This window comes from Gallus gallus, chromosome 7 (genome assembly GCF_016699485.2).
Source record: "Gallus gallus isolate bGalGal1 chromosome 7, bGalGal1.mat.broiler.GRCg7b, whole genome shotgun sequence".
NCBI lineage: Eukaryota > Metazoa > Chordata > Aves > Galliformes > Phasianidae > Gallus > Gallus gallus.
This window is the reverse complement of record NC_052538.1, coordinates 33,209,120-33,230,523: the sequence shown is the minus strand read 5'-3', so window position 1 is coordinate 33,230,523 and position 21,404 is coordinate 33,209,120. Positions and strand designations below refer to the sequence as shown.

Here is a 21,404-nt window from a genome sequence, read left to right as displayed (position 1 = left end):
GGATCTGGTGAACGGCACAAGGAAAAACCTCAGATGGTCTCCCTGAGCCAGAGCAGCTTGTCATCTCCATGCTAATCTCCCCAGCTCCTGCCTCGGCCCCTGGACCAGCAGCACTGCTTTCTTATGTTTCCAGCAGCAATCAAACTTGACATTTCTCTACTACATTGTGCTACATTTCAGCCTGTATTTCCAAATGTTTGATCCAAAATTCATTTAAGTCAATGGAAGGAATCTCATCGCCTTGAATGTGCCTTGAATCTGGCAGCTTCTTTGCACCTGAGCACCAACGCTTGATTCTTGCCTGCTAAACTTGCGGGGAAGTACAGCTTGCTACCATTTTCACCACAATGGAGCAACACTCACAGAGAAAAAAAAATCACTAGTAAAGACAACAATTATATTTGGGCCGTTCTTGGAACTTACTCCATGTTCAATGGTTTCTTTTGTGACTGACATTTTGCTTTCTCCAAGATAATGTTCAAGAGGCACCATCTGCATCAGCTGAAGTTGCATGGCCCCAGCCATTTGCTCTGCCCCACGCCAATAGCTGCAGCTGTGGGAGGAAACAGACTTATACCACCAGTGCTACAGGGTCCTTGTGCAGCACAGAAACAAAGTGAAAGCTTGCAGAAGCACTGGGGAAGGAGGCAGCTCTGGGAGATAACACGGTCGTGATTAACATCACCATAAATAGGGATCAGCAAGACTTTTTTTTTCCCCCATGCTCTCACGACACTCCTCCTCACTGGAAGTAGTAATCTTGAAAAGTTTAGTTCTTGATTCAGTATTTCTATTTTCTTCCAGCTGCCCTATCTCTTGCTTCTCCCTCTAATTCTCTCTGTCTTCAATGTCTTACTTTTCAAAAGTGCTGAATCTAAGCCCAGTGCTTTGAATGATTTCCCTGACCCTGCAGTGCTGCATACCAACACAGATACATATCTCTTAGGTTTGCTTTTATCTATGCTAATTTGGCTTCCTTCTCACATTTGCAAGTAGAGAGCAGCTACAAGGTTTCCTGTGCATTGCAAGCTACCATTTACGTAAATTTTAAGAAAAATTAGTCTAGAGACTGCTTGTGCTTTCATACACGTGCAGCATAGCTTTCTGATCTGCATGCATGTGCTTCAGCTTGTTCCTGACTGTCAGTGAGCTAAGGTTTCTATATAAACTGCTTCATTAAGGCTATGAGAATGTAATTATCACTAGTGTACAGAAGGAATGTAGGTTTTGCTCTCATAGTTGCACAACAAGAGAAAGGAAATAGAGGTGGAAGAAGCATTCCTTTGTTTTCAGAATTACTGTTTTAAATATAGGGCCACAGCACTTCTACCATCACTCTAAACACTCTGCAAAGCGTAACAGTGACAGGCAAGTCATAACCACAAATGCCTTAATCTATCTACAAACAGAATCCTCCATAGAACAAATCTGGTGGTTTCTGTACGTACATGTTTTTTAATTTTGGGGGTCAGACTAAGGATATGAAATTATTCCCCAAGAAAAACCACCTGCAGGAGGTGAGGAGACAGGGTGTAGCCAGAATAGACTTCTGATGCCAGCCATACAGAGAAGAAAACTAGGCATTAACTCTGAAACTGTCTAATAACAGTTATTAACTTTATAATAATTAGTAAATTACCTTACTTGAAGAGGAACTTATCTGACACGTGATATTTTCTGTAAGCATAGAATCATATATTCCATTGTGTGTAAAAAAAAATAATACATTATACAATATGCAAGGAGCAATGTAAGCAAGTGGCTTTTACATATGTAACTACAGACCGATCTCTACTTTTTTCCCTCAACACTTTGTGCTACAAGTTTCTCAGCTTTACTATCACTTTGGCTTCATACTGAAATTGCAAATTATAGACATAAAAATCCTTTGGTCCAAAATGCATCCAGCTTAATCCTTCCTGGCCGTCGTCCCATTAGGCATAAGAACAGAGTTTGAGATCTGAGGCAGTGAAAATCAAGAGGATAGCAGCCACCACAAACACCTGGGTCAAGCAGCAGAGTTAATGCAAGTTGCAGCTGACTCACCTCTCCCATCCATGCCCAACCTATCCTCAGCAGACACTGGAGCTGTGCTTGGGCTATGTTTGAAATAACAGGGAAAGGAGTTTCTAGCTAAACATCTCCAGTTTGATTAGAAGACGACCTGTAATTGAGGGAAATAAAGCAGTATTAAACCAAACTAAAGTGAACATTGGCACATAACTAACACAGCATTGTCAAAGACATCTCAGAGTTTAATTTTAGCATGGAAAATATGGCATCTCAGATACCATGATATGGGTGTTTGTTCACAGCCACTGTACCTGTCAACTATTATTATACTGATGCTGCCGTGTTCCCTGAACTGTTTTGATTTCTCAACAAGAAGAGAATTTTCTCTGATGTGCCATCTGTAAGGTACAGCTTAGCAAAGAAAAACTTTATCTCCAATTTTTAATAATTTTCAGTCAATTCCAATAAAATCTGATATATTTTTATAATACTTACAAAATAATAGCAAATGTGACTCACCACATGTGCCACTATTTCATTTGATATTCCTCTTCTCCCACTGACTTTTCTTTTGAGCACAGAATGCAATTTAAATGTCAACTCGAACCAAAAAAGTTACATTCCTGTGGAGATTGCTGGTATCTCATGCAATCTCAAATAATTGAACTGTTTTCCAGCCCTTTAACTACTTCCTTCTATTTTAGCATCTCATCATGCAGAATCTAAAAATAACAAATGGTGGAAGGGACAGTCTATCACATCGTTTGTTTACAGACATGTGAAAGGACAAAATGGCCTTTTGTGCCTAAAAAGGTTCTCAGTGTATCATAGGGTTTGTCCAGTGTACGTATATTGAGTATACCAGCACACGCTGAAGGATTATGATGTCTCCAGCGAGGCCACTGCTAGCTGAAATAAAGAATACAAGCTAAGGGGCAAAAATGGCAGGAAAAGAAAAAGTAAGAGGGATATTTATCTTGTATTTAACATCCACTTGCTGATCATTTATAGATAGTAGGGATGTCCAGGACCATGACACCTATAAAACAATAGAAGCATCAAGGTTGGAAAAGACCACCAAGATTATCTGGTCTGACTATACACCTGCCACCAGTATTTCCTCACCAAATCACGTCCCTTAGTACAACATCTAAACACTTCTTGAACACCTCCAGGGATGGTGACACAACCACCTCACTGGGCAGCCCGTTCCAGTAGGTTTACTTTGTTCTTTCAGGAGACCTCATGTTTAGACAATTCATTAAAGATAAAATTCATGAGGGTATTTAGAGTCTTAGATTTGAATTTAGAAATCACTGAATCCATACACAGAGGTATCTGTACACTTCACAAACTTGTCAGTGATGGGTGTACAACAGCTAACAGGCACTGGTCCCACCAATACTCAGGTCAGGCACACACAGGCATGGCATACACTTAATTTTCAACTCCATTTCACTAGGATAGGCAGTAAACAGTGATGCCAACCAACAACCCCACCTCAACGCTAGAGTTCAAATCCCTTCATTCATTGGGTAAACAGATACCTGCCTTTTTCACTTCCATAAAAAGCATCCACAAGGCCAGATAGCTTTCATGATCTTTCTAGCCTAAGGAGTGCTTTTCCATTTATTTCCCAGGAAGAGTGCTGAGTGGCATTCTCCACTCCTTGTAATGTTGCAAAACAGACGTAGGAGATACGAGGAAAATAGCTGTCCGTTGACATCAGACAGACGTCACAAAGTTTATATTACAAAGACTAAGCCCTGTGATTTAGCCATAATCTCCAAGTCTTAGTTGACTGAGCTATAATGTTGCTATAACACTAGTGATCACCCATTTATGAGGACATACATGCAAAAGATTCAAATGTTCATTTTCTCCATTACTGGTGTCAGAGAAATAACTCAGACTGAGCTGCTTAATGAGAAATAAGGCAAAAAGGACTCAGGTATTAAAACACACGAAGAGCTGACTCCTACTTCATTTTGGAAGGTTGGAACTGTCCCAGTCTGAAGGCAATTTAAGGATAATTCATCCACTGCTGTCAGGTAACTGCTGCAGTAAATAGGTTAGGATATCATTAGTTCATCTTTCTTCTGCTCCCACAGCAAAATTCATCTGCTGCAGGGAATAGGGAATGATCCTGCAGGAAAGGCCTTTAGGTAACATTTTGTAACTGCATCTGATTTTAGATTTGACAAAGATAGCTCTGCTTAGACCCTAAGTAGTCTCCATCACTGTATGCTGGGTCTGGATTCTGATCAGACTTGCACCAGTTTGGTGAAACTTCAGGAAGGAGTGCTGTCCTACAGCAAGAAATTCCATCTACAGCCAATGAATTTCATTCACCTCTTCAACAACAACAGCAAAAATAAAAATAAAAAATAAAATAGAATAAAAAAAAATAGAAACTGGCCAGAATGACAATGGGGGAAGCACGCCCAACTCGCTAATGCACCACTCTCAGCTTAGCATCTCAACTGTTACAATGATCATATAATCAGCAAAACCACACAACCAGCAATAAATCAAACAGTGTATTACTGTTAGGGATAGGTCTGACATCCCATTGCAGCCTCTTCAAGTCTAACCGTGAAGAGGGCAGCCCTCCTGCAGCCCTGTGTACTGCAGGATGCCCCAGATCAGGGCTTTGTAGGGCTGCTCCTCCACAGGAGCAACTGAAGAGCATCCTACACAGCTGCATTTACCTCACAGAGGTGTTGGAGGCCATAATTAATTACTGTTTGTACAACTCATTGAGATTGTTAGAGAAAGGCACTAGAGAGAGAGAGTGGTGTTATAAATTATTACACTTGAAAACATTCAAACTCCTCAGCTTTCCACTGCCTGCCTCCTCACCAACTTGAAGCATTTCCTTTTCTCCTCCTGAAACTAAATTTGCCCTCTTGACACGCACAAACCATTAGAAAGACTGTATTTACAAGCACCTAGCAGTATTTTCTCAAGTTTATTTTGACATTGACTTTTAATCAACTCGATGATGATTGAAAAAGCTAGTTCAATGTTTTGCTAAAGAGGAATATTAAAAGTACATTGATTGTGTCTACAAAGATATGCAATTAAAAAGTATGAGTCAAGTGCTGTTATTTAACACTTGACTTTACTTGTTTTGAACTCTCATGGCCCTGTTGTGTACACGGCTAAATGTGCAATGCTGTGTGTTTCAAGTAAATCGGCTGTAAGCAATTTTATATTTTAATGAAAATAATTATAGTTTGAGTAATATGAAGTGTATCTGAAGTGTAACCCCCGATGCTACTTCCTTAGAATTAGCTGTGATATAAATTATCATGATTTATTATGGTTACTCTGTGCTTTACGTGTTTGCAGGGGATCCTGGCTAGGAATGATGATTCTTAACTAACAAAGAATTGCATTTCAAAAGCAATTTTTTCTTGGATCTCATCTGTAATTCTTCCACAAAAGTGATATGATTTAACTGTGCTGCAGTATGTGATACTGCAAAGATGGCATTATTGTGCTGTCATTTTGACAGCTTACTTTAATTTACACCATTTAATGGATGAATACATTTATTTTTTTTTAAATCTGGTGTTACTCTTTCTTAATATACCATATGCCATCGATCCCACATGCACTTCTTTGCATAAGCACACTAAATTATATAGTGGTATAAAGCAATGTATGTGTCATATACATCATATCTGTTGAGTGACACATCAGAAGCTGAGGCCCTGTTTGCTCTTCAAGGGTACCATGGATCCTACGACATTTCCGAGCCCCGAGCTATGTTATACAATACCTTGTGCACTGATTGGCATCTGTCCACCTCAGAGATAGGCACATTTCAGACACAACGTATGAAAATAAACGCATGCAAGTCATTTGCCTTCGTAGTAGCAGCACCATAGAAAGTTTAAAGATTATAATAATTGCACTACTGCAAAAGCGAGTATCTGTAGCAGCTGGTTTCAATTGTGACCAGTATTTTAAACTGTTTTGTCAAACAAAATCTTTTCCAGTTCCCTAAAATGTTTTGCCAGCTAATGGCAAGTACCTAGCCATCAACAGGAGCAGAGGTTGGACAATTGTTCCCTTTGTCTTATGTTGGGGGGACAGCTGGATCATTGTCTCCGACGTCTTCAGCAAATATGCTGTCAGATATTCTCTCATATGGTGAAAATGTCATGGTTAGTGGGGGAAGAAGGCCCATTTGAGACAAAAATGCTAATAAGGTAGCTGAGTGGAAAGCTGATGCTATACTCTAAGGCACTGCTTTTATTTGGGAGTCTTCTGCCTACTTTTCAAGGACAGCTAAGAGTTAAACAATCTAAAACTATAATAAAAAGAAAATAATAATAATAATAAAAAAAGACAGACTAAGCATTCCATTCCATTTTCCTGTTACAAATATTATTTTTGGACAGAAATGTTGCAAACAAAAACACAGTAATAGCTACAGATTTTTAAGCAGGAGGTATCCAAGGTTGAAAGGGATTTTGTTGACATGAACTGAAGAAATACAGCATACCTTTATACTTACTTAGCTCTTTGATGTTGTACATGATACCTAGTACGGCATTACAACCAACTGTACATGTCATAAAAATACAGAGATTCCATGTGGAGTAAACCTGCAGTGAATTAATACCTCTGTCAAGGTGTATCCTGCTATGTATGCTATGTATTAAGCCGTCCTTGCTTCAAACTCCAGTTAACACATTCTCAACACTTCATATGACTGAGAACACGCAAACATTCCAGCAAAACCAAGAGAGTATATTTTAAATTACATTAGGCTAAACCAATATACCTGGAATAGGAGAACATGAGATATTAAAAAAAGTGCTTAATCATGAGAGTTAATTTTTGCAGAAAAATAATTCTTTTTTTTTTTTTTAATCTAAAAAAAAAGCCAATAAATAAAATAAAAGCCAATAGCAATGGATCACCTTAACCGCTGCCCTCAAAAAGGACCCTCATTATGGTCTGAAAAGGACACTTGCCTATTTCTGGGGTGGATCTCTTCCTACCCTACTTTCCTTATAGAAGAATACAGAAACAGAACAAAATAAAAGTTTAGAGAAAGCTGAATAATCTGTAAGTAAAAAATAAGTATTTCCCAAACCAGATTTTACAAGGTATATTTCTGGGTACTTCTACACACCTCTTTCATCTGTTTTCAGGGTGGGAAAGGAGCTCTGGAAAAATTCAGCTGGCTTAGAAACTCTGATGGAAAGAAGAGGGCTTCTGGACGCTGAGAAAAGCATTGAACCAGACTGGTACTGTATCATATTTGTTTCTGATGGATTTAGTTGGTCAGCCCACTTCCTCTTTCCATATGATTTGCGCACACTGATCTAAAAACACACACATATGGACACCAGCATATAGGCAGCAAATGCCAGATCAGATATAGTAAAAGTAAATTTAAGAGGTTATAAATGTTTTTTCGTAATAGTACGTATTCAATATTGTCACTAATGTAAGAGTCCACAGGCAATCTGAAATCTTTTCTCCTTTCTTTACATGATCATAATATAACGAAGGAAAATCATTTCAATTTAACACGGTAACGACTTTGCTGCATTATCATTAGAAAGTGATTAAAAAGGCAAAACAACATGTTTTTGCAGAGTCACTACCACAGTGAAAATTAGTCAGAAAGGTTCAATCCTGCCATTAGGTCACAAAAAGGGATAACATTTTCAGTGGGGAGGAGGAAGTGGGACCAGGGAACCACAACGTGGTTGGTACAACACATACTATCTGTCACATCAAAGGAGAGACTGAGGTCTTGTGAAATCAGTGCTGTACCACCCTCAAAGCCATGTCCACCCCCTCTGCATGGTTTCAGACACAATTCTGGCATTGTATGCTTTCAAGGAGCATTTTGTTCAAAGAGATGGTGAGATTTGCTCCATCAGATAAGTGCTAAAACCCTATCTAATGTGGTACACAAGGAAGAAGACATAGCCTCAAAAACACGCCAAATTTTGTTTTTAATGCCACCCACATACACAGTCATTCCTTCACCATCCTGAAAGACAGAAATGCATGCTTCTTCCACATGCTGCAGACCATCCTTACCACTTGCATGGCCACTGGGACACTGTGGAGGGATGACACCATCACACAGATGGATTTGCCAAGGGCCTCAGTTCCCTTTTCAGCACAAAGCTGGGTGTGCAGCACACCGAGTACCTTTGGGTGCTCAGTTCAGTGAAAAGCCTGGCCACAGGATTGGAAATCAAAAGCGTCGTGCTGAAAATCTGGCACTAGCTGAGACATTGGACTACGTCTGGTCAAAATATGGCTGTAACCACTAAAATATACAGTTGCTGCTCATAATCAGCAGTACTTGCTCACACAGATAGTTTCATTGACTTCAGTCACAGGAAATACTAACTTATCTGGCACTGGAAAGTACTCCTAAGACCTCGAAGACAATAGCATAAATATTATTAAGACAGAGCTATCTTTGTCCAGCAATTAATCATGTATCACCCTATCCTCAACAGACACAAACCAGAATCAGTGTTACTTCTATAAATGTTTCTGCATCACCTCACAAGTTTGGGGGAGTGAGAGATGGGTTTATTTTTACTCCTTAGCATAAAATAAAGAAGTAATGAGATGTTACAGGGAAAGATGGAGATCTGTTGGAGTATAGTAACGTATTTGCAAAGCACAGAACAGCCACATAGCACCCAAGAAAAGATAAACATATTACAACCATTTAAGATACAGTTTTGTTCAATCTCAGGAAGAAAAATAAAAGACAATCATACAATCATAGTACTCATTATTTTTTAAAAAGGACTGCTCTGGGATGGTTCTGTATTAAGGGATCAGCTCTATAACATCAGCTAAGAGACCAGCATGCATAATCAGCTGGCTGATAGATATACTTCGTGTTAAACATATGCTCCAGCATTTGCTTAAAAAGGTCTTTTTAATACAGGCTCAGGGTCTTGGGATAGACTAGGCATAGCAAAGTCTGACAATATTTTCTTAAAGTATTGCCCAGCCTTGCAAACACAGCTTAGCGTCTTGGGCTCGTCTCATAAAGTGAAAAGGGCCATGTGTCTTGTAAAGACTGGCCCCAAGGGAACTGAGGTAAAGTATTTTTGTAGCCTTAACACACATTTTCCTTGTGTTTATGGCTTCATTATTTTAGTGGGTGTGTTATTTCAGCGTGTTTTCCTGCTACTTATTTTCTATCTTTCTTACTGCTCTTTTTCTTCTTCTTCTTCTTCTTCTTTTTTTTTTTTTTTTAATGGGGAAAATGGACTCAACAGATGATGCAGAGGTCTTTATAGCAGAGCTACTGGTTCTCATTTCTGTTTCCTGAACCTCAAAAAGTCACACACATAACGTACTCTAAGAATACTTCTGTACCATTATAATATTAGAGTTACTGTTAATGTCACTGGAAAAGTTCCCCTTCAAAACAGAGGTGAATATTTTTAGCCATATATCTTTGATAAATAGATAAGAATTAAGACAAAGTGAATTAAAGTAATACAACCACAACAACAAAAAACAGAAAAAAAAAATGTTTCTGATTAGCAGGAAAACCCAGGATTAGGATGTGGTTACATTGTAATAGCAAAATCTGATCGTCAGCAATCTCTAGGCAGGGAGAAAGGAGAGAAAAAAACAACAACAACAACAACACAAAACCACAAAAAGCCAGTGACACCACTGAAAACTACTATTTGGTAAACTCTTCTACAGCATTGATCTCCATAGCCACGGAGATGGTCCCTACCATTGAAATCAGTAGAGCATATGTAATCCAGCACTTTTCTTTTTGCTAGAATCAGGGGTATGTGAATTGATGCTGTTCAACATAAATGCACAAAGACAGTAGCTATTGATCAAGCATGGCTAAACTAATATATTTTCCATTCTGATGACCATCCAAATTTCCAGTTTATTAATTATCACATGTACTTTACCTAATGTCAACTCACCTGCCAGATCTGCTTTACTGGTTGCTTGTTTGCCTAATTAGCAGTAATTTGCATATTAACCGAGCTTGTACATTCCCTGTGTTTAGGGACTCCAGTGATCACCAAGCTGTTGGTCAAAGTTGTGATAAGAAGTAATGCCTAAGTAAATTCTACAAGTCACCACCCCAAGGCAAAATAACTTCACAGTAGGGATGACTGGGTAAAATAATAGGAAATAATAGGAAGTCTGAAGCTTTTTTCAGACCACAACCAAAACCTTGAGACAAATCTTTAACAACACATGAAGTTGTTCTTTTTTTTCTTTTTCTTTTTTGTCATAACCTTTTGTTCTGTGCCATTAAAAAAAAAAAAAAAAAAAAAAAGCCTGAAATATCAAGACAAAAGGCTATTCTTGGATTGTGACATGAGAAAACCCAGGAAGGAAAGGAGACCTCATGAAAAAGCCTGTTTTCACAACATCGTTACATAGCATTTAAACCATGCGAGTATGTAGGGACAGAAAATGGTGTATTGAGCTAACAAAACAAAACAAAATGTACTGTAACATGACGAGTTACTCATCTTACCAAGTCAAAATAGCCGGTATGTTGCATTAAAACCTGGCAGAATCCTTATGATCCTCTCCTTTGATGTGCAGGCTCCATCTTCAGCAAGTCGCTGCCTTGCACAGCAGGAAGAGCCTGTTCATTTCGAGTTGTCCACCACAAAGCTCTTCCCTTTAATCTCAGCAGCTCTCTTTGAATTTATTAAAATATATGGAAAGTATAATGGATAGGCATGGACTTGGTATAGCCAGAGCTGATTTGAATAGCTGAAATAGAAGACAGAAGCATGCTCCACGTTAGCAGGTTACTGTAGTTAACAGTTTACTATTTCAAACAAAACAAGAGATGCAACAAAAATAAATATGTAGAAAAGATTTGACACACAACAGTTTGGTAGAAAACATATCATGTGATTGATGCAGCCATCAATGAATACCATTTTACCAGATTATTATAAGGAGCAACTCAAACCTCTTCTTCACTCACCCACAACTAAATGCAACGTGGTTCAATTTACCATGCACACGACTATACTCAGCACGGACCGCAAAAGCACATGACAGCAATTAATTAAAAAATTAAAGTATATAATTCCTCTTTAGTTTAATTTCTCCTTTTGTTTTCGGCAGTTGTTTCTTTTGTTGGTTTTTATTTTTTTTTTTTTGGAGTTTCAGAGAACACTTGAGATTAAAATTCACCCCTTATTCACAAGATTATATATCACACTTAATCTGTGTCACGTGTTATCTGCTGATATACCTCAGCCTTCACCAAATAACCTACTTCCATTTCTATGCCTATTTGATTAGACAGTTCTTGCTGAAATAACGCTAATTAGTGAAAAACTAGAGAGGACACACAAAAAGACATTGCTCGCTGACGAAACGAAATTGCAACAAGAAAACTCCCTACAAATGCTTTATGCTCATAAACCCGTCATCTTACAAAGACCATTCTTACAAGCTCCCTTGATGTGTAGGCAGTAGAGCTTGCTATACATGAGTTTTCTACAGGTGATCAGGATCCACCCAGTGAGCCAACTGGACTTTGCCATCCCTTCCTCTGCTGAGATCTTCTGAACTTATTTTCATTCTTCATGTGGCTGTTCCAATCTGACCACGTAGGGCAGTAGCCATGTAAAAGTGGATCTAAGTGCCCTTTGCACTCACTCTTTCAATAATGTTTCTAGAAAATTGCCCATGCAGCCTAACAATCTAGCCAAGGGCTAAAACATCAGTTTTCACATAGGATATAACATTGCTTGAGATATTTCATCAAGAATACTGTTTTCCCTTAGTTAAAAAGTCTTCTCTGAAAAGTAAAAACAGAATAAAAAACTGAGATCACTACTAATATGTAACCCGTGTTTAAGTAAAGCAAAATAGCAGAGAAGAAAAGGCCTTCATTGCTAGCACAATAGAAAATTAAACATCAAACTTTAAACAAATTGGACCATTCATTTTTGCAGCTCCAAAGGAGTTTATTATTTCACTATTTCATCTCACCTTGTGTCATTAAAATATAGGACATAAGTAGTAAAACACAAAGTAAATATGCACATATCTTTACACCATGTAGCGTAGCTATAAATCTTACTCTTTGATAACAGCTGTACTATAGCAATCATTTGAGTAGTGCAGCTGCCACAACAATATCAAATTTTATAGTTAAAAAGCAGTCAAAACTTTAATGGTACAGTGGAGGTAGATATATATTGTGCTATAAATAAACATTATCTAATGAAGAAATGAAACATGTTTATTTTTCCTTGACATATCATTCAATACCATATATCTTTGCTCCTGCAAGCTGCTATAATAGCAGCCATTATACTTCAGCATGTATAACAACAAAGCCTGTAGTTGTACTAATTATGTTGGAATTAAATGAGCAATGGAAGAACTTCAGACAACATGGTCTTGCAAGCAAGACCTTCATTTCATTTAAGCTGTATCTTGAAATGTTATCAGAATTAACATGTGCTGGCAGAGGTTCTGAAGTGGTTGGGAATGCAATGAGAAACGAGTGGGTTTTCCCCTTAGATGATGACTTTTGCTCTGTTTGTCTGACATGGTGTAATCGATCCAGTGAGCAGGAGACCATGAGAACTGACGTACTACTGAAGACAAGCAGTCACTGCCATATTATCCAAAGCCATAAAAAAACCCTTTGAAAGGATAGAGAGTCCTGTGGAGGCAGTCTTATGTCTGTCCCAAGTCTCAAATAGTCTCCAAGAGCTGACTTGGCCTCCAGGAGCACTAGGGTGGTCAGCTGAGCCTAGGGACTGAGACAACTGATGGTTGTGCTTCTGGAGATGTGCGCTGCCCTACTGACTCCAGCAAATGACAGCATGGAATTATGGAAGGAATCTTCAGCAAACATGCTAAGTATATCTAATTTTGAAGAGTCCACAGAATGTGGCCAGTCCCACCAGTAACAGGGAGCCAGTCCACGGGATCATGCCAATCTCAGTCCAAGACTAATCTCAAAGTAGACTCAGCAGATATGAGTTCCTCAGCAGCAGCTGAGCTGCAGGTCCGTCCCTGTCATGCTGGGTATATATAGACACAACCTCAGACCAGAACGTAAGAGAGCAAACATCACCATGATAGACAGTATGCCTAAAGAAGAGGAGAACAAATATACCATGTTCCTGCAACACCAGGGAGTTTGGCAAGCAAAATTCATCTGAGCTGTTCTCTTAAAAGTCACCCCTGAGAAGCTGGGCTTGCAGTCTTTATATCAGAGAAGCGATGCTCAAAGCACCTCTATCAGAAGGGAGATTACCACCCTGCCTGGAACTCATCTCCTTGCTTGACATGGGCACTCTGCAGGTGACACCTTGGTGAGAGTGCAGCGATTAAATCCCCAACAAACAGCTTACTGCAGCTCAACCTGGTGTGCGCCCACCATCAGAGAACCTCAGGGTGCCTTCACTTGCCATAAGCAGTGCATTTATCTGAAAAACCCCATGAGATGCTATAAAATAAACCCAACAGCTGCTAGCAGAAGATGACAAATCCTCGATACCTTTTTGTCACGTTGCAACCTATACAATTCACTCCATGTTTACAAACAAATTGCTACAGAAAAAATATTAAGTCCTGGTATTTAGAGAAGCTCTAGAAATTACTCACTCCCCTGGAATTCTGCATGACAAATTAAGACTATGCTTCAACTCCTAATAAATGTAGCTAGAGCAGAGTTTCATAAACATTCTTGAGATTTCTTCTGTAACAGCTTTATTTTGGCTCCCCACTTTTCCTGCTTAAACAAATGGAAAGGTTGGCTGATATTGTCAAAATACAGCACTTCTTGTGAACTACGAGTCATTTATTAATGCAATTTATTGAGCATGCATTGTAAAACATAAAATCATATTTCTGGAGAGAAAAAAAAATGCTTATTACCCTAAGCTAAGATTATTTTCTTTTAGAAGACAAATCATTGCAATTGTGGATCCTGTAAGATGACGTGCTTCCAGAGCTGGCCTTTCAGGGGCCAGCAGGGTAAATTTTAATGAACCGTGCAATGTTGGGTAAGAGCAGAACAGATGTTTGCACAATCATCAGGTAGACCTTTGTTTGTACAAATACACCATGGTAGATAGTATCTAATACCTTTCTCATGGCTTAAAATAACCTTCCCACTGAAAATACAAATAGGCTTTTTCCCAGTTGCGAACATGCCTAAAATCTAATTAATACACAGCCCATTGCAAAACCAAACTGCTCACAAAGGGTTGGACCTGTCATACAGCATCACCTCTTTCCTGACACGGTCTTAACACAGCCCTAATCTCCTCCTTTGTCGTTATATTGCAGTTTTTGCTCTAAAGGTTTCTGCACTAAAGAGTGGGAAGGTGAAGCCATAGTTCAATTCAATTTATTTTTATATTGCCTCTCACACAAAGTCTTTTGGAACGCTTTATAGCGAGAGATAAAATAATCATATAACACTTGCCAGAATTGAGCATGGTGACTTTCATACACTCAGGCAGGGTGTAGCTACGTACCAGGAATGGACTGGAGAAAAAAAGGGCAAGCAGCAACAGAGAGCAATAAATATGTATTTGTTCCATGCTGTACAGCAATGAGGGAGGGGAAGGCATATGCTGTGGTGCACCCATGGAAGAGGAGCAAGGAGGAAGGCATCACCCAGTGTGTGTTGGTCATAGAAACCTGAGGCAGTTCTGCTTTCACCCATACATAAGACACATTTTCCATTCAGCAATCTAGAAGAAAATCACAACTCATTTTGAAAAACACAAGGAAAAAATCATCACCACACTTCAACTAGTCTAATAAATAGTCCATGAGGACAACCCCAGATCCAGGTGCCAGCCATGCAAAGCAAGGAGCAGCCTATGCACAGGGGCAGGCACAGCAGCTGTGGGGGGTCCAGAAAACTGGCACTCAAGCTCCCTGTTTTCTGGGAGAAGGTTTTCCAGCCTTGTGTTCCCAACATAACACTTCCTATCCAAACCATACCTGAGGGTCAACAAAGTACTCACCCAGTTTATTCCAGTATGACCTCAAGAGGAACAGGAGAAAAATGTTCCTAAAACTGCCTGAATTATTAAGCAAAGTGTCTGATAAATTCTGTGGTTTATTCCTAAATTGTTGTTTTAAGTGGACATGGAAGTTTACTACGTCTCTGAGGCCCATCATTCCAGAAGCGAACACATAAAGAAGCCTAGTAAAAGAGCATTTCAGAAAATATTTGGACAACAGCTAATATTTCTTCCTACCTATCTTCATGCTCGTGCCTCCCAACACAAGCCACATCTTTATAATGCACAATAAGAAAACACAATATATAGTAACTCATTTTCTGACCTTTTAATATTTCTGTCATTGATTGTCAGAAGTGAGGACTGCTCTCTATCCTAAGGTGATGGATTATTTAATTAACTATTGACCTTTTCAGTATCAGATGTTGACAGTGAATGCACTCCTATGTAAGCTGCCTCCTCTGGATGCTGTTCAGCAATATGTCGTACGTTCATTTGTCTTACGGTTTGTTTTTAAGCATAACATTTCTATTACGTTGACTCAAAAACAAGTCAAAGTCATCTATAGTGAGGAATACTTTCATGATCAATCGCTTTGAATTTTCTTTTGAACGTTGGTTGTTCTTATGGTGGAATTTATATGAATATTAACAGATTTAAGCCTTTTATAGATAAAATCGCTGGTACTGCTTACCTATTACTAAGGTCTCTGGCATGCTTTCAGGACAATTTCTTCTGCACAGAAAGGAAAATTGCTCATTATCTGTGCACATGGGTCAAGAGACATCCTCACTCAGATTTTGCATCCCAGACTAAAAACTGCAGGAAGCGTATGATACTGCTGCTTGCCTTTGGGTCCTGCACTGACTCCTGCCAGGAACATGACATTTACGCTGAGCACCTTGAAAAACAAGCATTTCACTACTCCCCTGCATGAGTGGCTTTCTTACACGTATGCAAACAGAGACTCAAGACTTTTTCACCTACAAAAAATAAAGGATCCAGACCATTTTGCTGGAGCCCCAACATCCCAGGGCTGTACTCTCAGCGATAGTACATTGAGCCACGCTCTTTTTACAAGCAAACAGGATATTTTGCTCCCTGAGCTTGTTGTTGTGATACGGGTATTCTGCTGCCACACTAGGGCTGAGCATGCTGATCAAGCTCATATATTAACAGGAGATGGTGAGCAGCATTTCTCCAGGAAAAAAAGTTTGTAGCCTGGCACACCTTCATAACAAAGATCTGCTCCGTTCATCTGTCTGCTTAGAAAACATGGGTGGGTGCTTTTTTTTGCCAAAAACCATACCTGATAGGTTTTACTGTTTATTTTGCGTGTGTGTGCAGGCTAAACAGTCACTAATATGCTTCAATATGTTCCTCTTCCCTATTTTGGTAACTGTATAAGTACACCATCGCTTCGCGAAAGCATAGTTCATAAAGCATCCCAGCACCAGCAGAGAACAAAGATTCATGCATCTCCAGAAAGGCTGTTTACAACAAACCTTCATGCTCCCCTCATATATTTTTCCCCTCCAAAATTAGCAGCAGCCCACACAGCAGCAAAGACTCCTACCCCTGATGGATTCAGTAAGTGGCTGCAACCAGAAGCTCTCCTATCGCAGCAATCCTCTTCCCCCCATCGCCTAGCAGAGACCCTCCATATGTCATCAATAGACCAGACAGAGAAGTCCTAAGCCTGTTTTTTGGGGGATGTTAATACAAAATGATGATAGATAACTACTAAGCGGAGCAGCAGACAGACCCGGCGCCTCTGACAGCAGCTGCTCTTCCTTTGTCAGTGTCAATCGGCGCTGGCATCGCGGGGAACGAGCAAAAGTGACAAGAGAAGAGCGCACCAATTATGGATGAAGGGATACAATCTACTCCCACTGCTTGATGTGATTTATTCGACGGTCCTTCTGCATTTATAGAGCAGCAGATTGCGGCTGCTTATGAAGTGACAAATAGTGCTCAATGACATTGACTGACTGGTCTGATCAATTTAGCTTGGCTGAGAAGTAGCCACGAATCGCTGTCTGGGTTGAATGACGTACGTACCATCCCGGCTCCGCTCGGCCAAGGCAAAAATCTCCAATGCTGTTTGGAAAACTGATAAAAAAAAATGACTCCCTTCAAACAAATAGCACCACAGTCCCGTACAAGCAGTGAAAAATTACAACCTTTCCCATCGCTTTGCTTTGAAATGCATCTCACTTAAAGAATGTTTTGTCTTCGAGACAGCGTCAGCGGAACATTTTTATTCTCTTATAAGTTCCTGAATATTTGATATATTTTGCTGGAGAAGCAATGTATCTGACAGAAGGGAAAAATGTGGAGGCCTCCTTGCAGGAACCAACAAAGCAACTCTTCACATTTTCTAGCAAAGTTGCCAACTGCCCTGATTTTACTGAGTCTTGAGTCATTGGAGTCATTTTTAAAGTCCTGGAATCTGGTGATGATGTAATTCAGCTTTTGCCTTAAAATAAAGAAAAACAGGGAAAAAAAAGAAAAAGAAAAAGAAAAGGAAATTCCCAGCCCTGTGGTCAGAGAACAACTTGAAAATGTGATTTCAGTGAACCCAGCAGGATCAAAAGCCAAAGGAAACTAAGCCAACTTATTAATGTAGAGGGGGTTGGAGCTATTTTGTGGGTTCCTAACCTAAAAGTAACCTTAGGACTACGGAAGCCTGACAGAACTTTTTAACACCTGGGGCTGACAGCACAGAAATTTCTGGCTCATTCTAGCAGAGCCTCTGTGCTAATAAACCAATATTGAGAACTGTCGGACTTCAGGAACTGGTAGGCCTTCTGGCAGGAGGAGTTTCTACACGTGCAAAGGTGGCAGAAGCAGGCTATGGGGTGCCATCTAATTCTCACTGCTTTTAGTGAGCCTCGCACGGCCCTTCTCATAACGCTGGAGTTACTCGATAAGGTGTGAGCTGGCACCACCAGAGGCTGCAGATTGCAGTCACTGGGCAAACAAAGAATTAAAAGCCATTGAGAGAGCGTTAGCAAGTTTTATCTAGCATTAGATTATTTTCATAAAGTCGTAATTTCATGCCACACCTTATAAATAAAACCTAAGATATTGCTTAAACGAAGCAGTGCATGGGTTGCCTGCAAAAGGTAATTCCGTGTATAAATACAGTCTAACTTGTGATCAGGTCTACATATACCTATCAATACATATGGACTTACATGTGTATAAATCAATGTCTGCGGGTGGGGGGTGCGCGTGTGCGGTTCAATATATACTACAATATTAAACTGTTATCCATGCACAAGTATATTTATGTATATATTTCAATTTATTAGAGCTAGGCAGTCCTTTACAGACTTAATAAAGAGCACCAGCATTATAAGCCAAGAACCATTTTTCCCTTTCCCTGTATTATTCAAATTTATTAAACAATATTTCACATTTGTTTGACACAATGTCAAACTCGGGACTCCTAAAGAACTGCTGCAGCTTTGGAACTGTTATGCTTTCTTGGACTTTAATCATTTTTGGCAAGGCTCCATTTCCTGTCAGAAAGTGAAACAGCTTAGGAATGTCATTTTCACGAAAGAAAACAGAGAGAATCCGAGAGGAAGTTCTCCTCCACTCCAGAGCCCCTAAGATACTCAAACACACTCGCAGGAGGGCTGGAATACATCAAACATTAGCAGAGGGAAAAGGACACACTTTTCCCACATTAAAATACATGGATAAAGTTGAACTTTTGCTAAAAATAGTTCCCATGACTAATCCTATTAAGTTTTTAAAAAATTGGGCCGTATCTCCCTTGAAGTCAAATTATTTTTTAACTTCAGAATGACATTAGAAAAAAGACTCTAAAGTGCCTTTGCTTAACTTGAAGTCCCTGGAAGATATTTTTCTATTTTTTTTTTATTTTTTTTTAAGTGAGATATGAAAAATGAGGACAGGAGCACGGATCGCAATCCTAACAGGGCAATTTACCTATTGAGGAGGTGGGAAGTATCAGGCTTTCCCAGATTGCCGCCCATGATTTACTTTTTCCAAGAGAGGGTCCCTATGGAGACAGGGGTTTTAGGGAGCAGATTAAAACCAGCCCTGGGCTCTGCCTGCTTGCTGCACGTTGAAGCTGAGCACAGCCTTGCAGAGAGAACCCCGCAATGCTTTTCGGCACAAACCACCTATTTGCTTCATTCAGAGGTTATTTATGTAAAAACCACCTTGACTGCTTGTCAGTGGGGAAACAAGTTTGGTCAAACTGCTCACAGTGAGTAACACTTCCTGACATCCAGCAGATCCACGTACAATTTATGAATCCTATCTGAGGCTCATCTGGGTGGTTCTCTATCAGCTACCCCAGTGTGTGCTTACGTATCAGACAGGCATCCCAAGCTGTGGCAACACTAGTTGTTTTAGAGGGAGAGCTGAAGGACGCTGGCTGAAAAGGAGGGCAATGCTCCATTTCTGAAGGAAAAGCCATTCGCTGCAGGAATCCAAGAGAGAAAGGGTATTTACCTCCTTCAAGGAATTTGACCTACATCCAAACAGCACTCACACAACTAGGACAGGCAGGTAGGTGTATCTTATTCTGTTGCACTTTCCCTTGAATTTGACTAAACACTGAGTTGTAGGATTTCAGGAGACTTCCAAATGCCTTACCCTGCTAGCTTTGTTTGCAGCAAGTGTGGGTGTCACAAAGCCCAGCAGACAAGTGATGCCCACAGGACTGGTGCTCACAGCAGTGGGTGAAGGAACCCACACTGGGAGCACCAGGGTCTATAAGATCCATATACCCAGATGGTAAACACTGAGTGGAGAGCTCAAGGAGAAAACAAAATCCTAAAGGTAAAATAAAAACAAAAACCAAAACAAAACCAATGCATGTATTACAAAACGTGGGCATGCTGCTACCTCAAACAGGAGGACTGGTCATTAATGAAACATTTATCCAGCTGAAGCAATGGATGAGGGTGTCAGAGAAGAGACAGCAACACAAAAATAAATTCATGAACTAACAGTACATCAAAGCTCACTCCTGCATTTTTGATTTTTCTGTGAATGGATGAGAGCACCAGAGAAGGAATGGAAAAGTCACATGAGTTGGCTGTTTCCATAAACCTGTACAGCTCATGGTTTACGTGCATCCTCCATTTACCTGCTGTTCAGGACCAAACACAGAGCAAGCACAGACAGCATTCAACTTACACAGGTAGGCACATGCATACACCCTTAGGAAAAGAAAGAGCAGACCTACACGGTAGAAAAATGAGCCCCTCACATGTGCTTTCTCTCTGCCTCTCCCACAGCGTGGGTTGGGGTGAGCGGGTGGTCTGAGTGTGTTACACACACAGCAGGGGACTGTAAAAACTCTCAGTGTTGGGCTCGCATTGAAGTCCTGTCCATCCCCCACCTGACAGAAGGGAGCTGGGTCAGTACCCAAGCACTTGTGAATATGTTGCCCCCCACCCTCCTCCTTCCCATCCTCCTTGCCTTTTTGCACCCTGCTGAGCTCTCATGGTTCTCTATGATGTCCCACCCCCAGCCCAAATGTGCTCAGTAAATATTTCTGCCCTCCTACCAGCACCACTTCCAGCCATCCCAACATTAGCTCCTACCTTGGACCAGCTTTGCTGCCAAGGAAGCAATCTCTAATGCAAAACCAGGACACAGCATTTGTTTGTTGTTAAAAGCATAACTTTGTATGCACTTATAATAACATCTTGTAGCAAGTTAGTCACCGAGGAACATTTCCAGTCATCTATTTTCCAGCACAGACTACTGGTTTCCATGGCTATATTCCACAGGAAAAAAAAAATTCCAATTTCATGTGTAGATGAAATATTTCAAAGTCTCAACCACTCAAGCTATCACTAACACATACAATAATATAAACTGGAATGAATTTTCAGGATGTAGTAAGCTAAAACTCAGCATTCGGAGTAGCAGGGCTGAAGTACACTTTGACACTGGCTCTGTCCCCTGCTCTCCACACCCATCAACTGCTCCCTACATCATCTTCTCCTCACGCTTGGCTCCATCTCACAGCAGTTGGCAGTCACCAGCTGACCAGGAGCCCACGAGCTCACAAAGCCACGACTCAGCCTATGCAGCTCATGTGTGACCTTCACCATGCCAGTGTAAGCTGTGATACTCTGAATTGGGCTCATTGAGCCTTCCTCCACAAGCTCTCTATGACTATCACTCCTCAGCACCTTCTTCATGTTCACCTCTTTGGTACTGCTTTGGCCCATGACTGAGAGGGTGATCTTTATTTCCTCTCTGTTCCACTTCATAACAATCACATTCTCCTAAATCTCTCCAATTTCTCTTTTGTTGTCAAAAGGATCGGGATGCTTGCTCCTGGCTGTGAGGCTTTAACTCTTACAAAAG

The 21,404-nt window shown here is 40.2% G+C and overlaps 1 long non-coding RNA gene across 18 annotated transcripts in view; it reads right to left on the bottom strand.

Moving 5' to 3' along the window:
* Positions 1-21,404, bottom strand: part of LOC107053852 — a 195,570-nt gene that overhangs the window by 148,995 nt on the left and 25,171 nt on the right. For all 18 annotated transcript variants that reach the window (XR_005861391.2, XR_006939940.1, XR_006939932.1 and 15 more), the window contains exons 3-4: positions 10,544-10,788; positions 2,047-2,164 (exon numbers count right to left, since the gene is read on the bottom strand). This is a non-coding gene — a long non-coding RNA (uncharacterized LOC107053852). The remainder of the gene's footprint in view (positions 1-2,046; positions 2,165-10,543; positions 10,789-21,404) is intronic.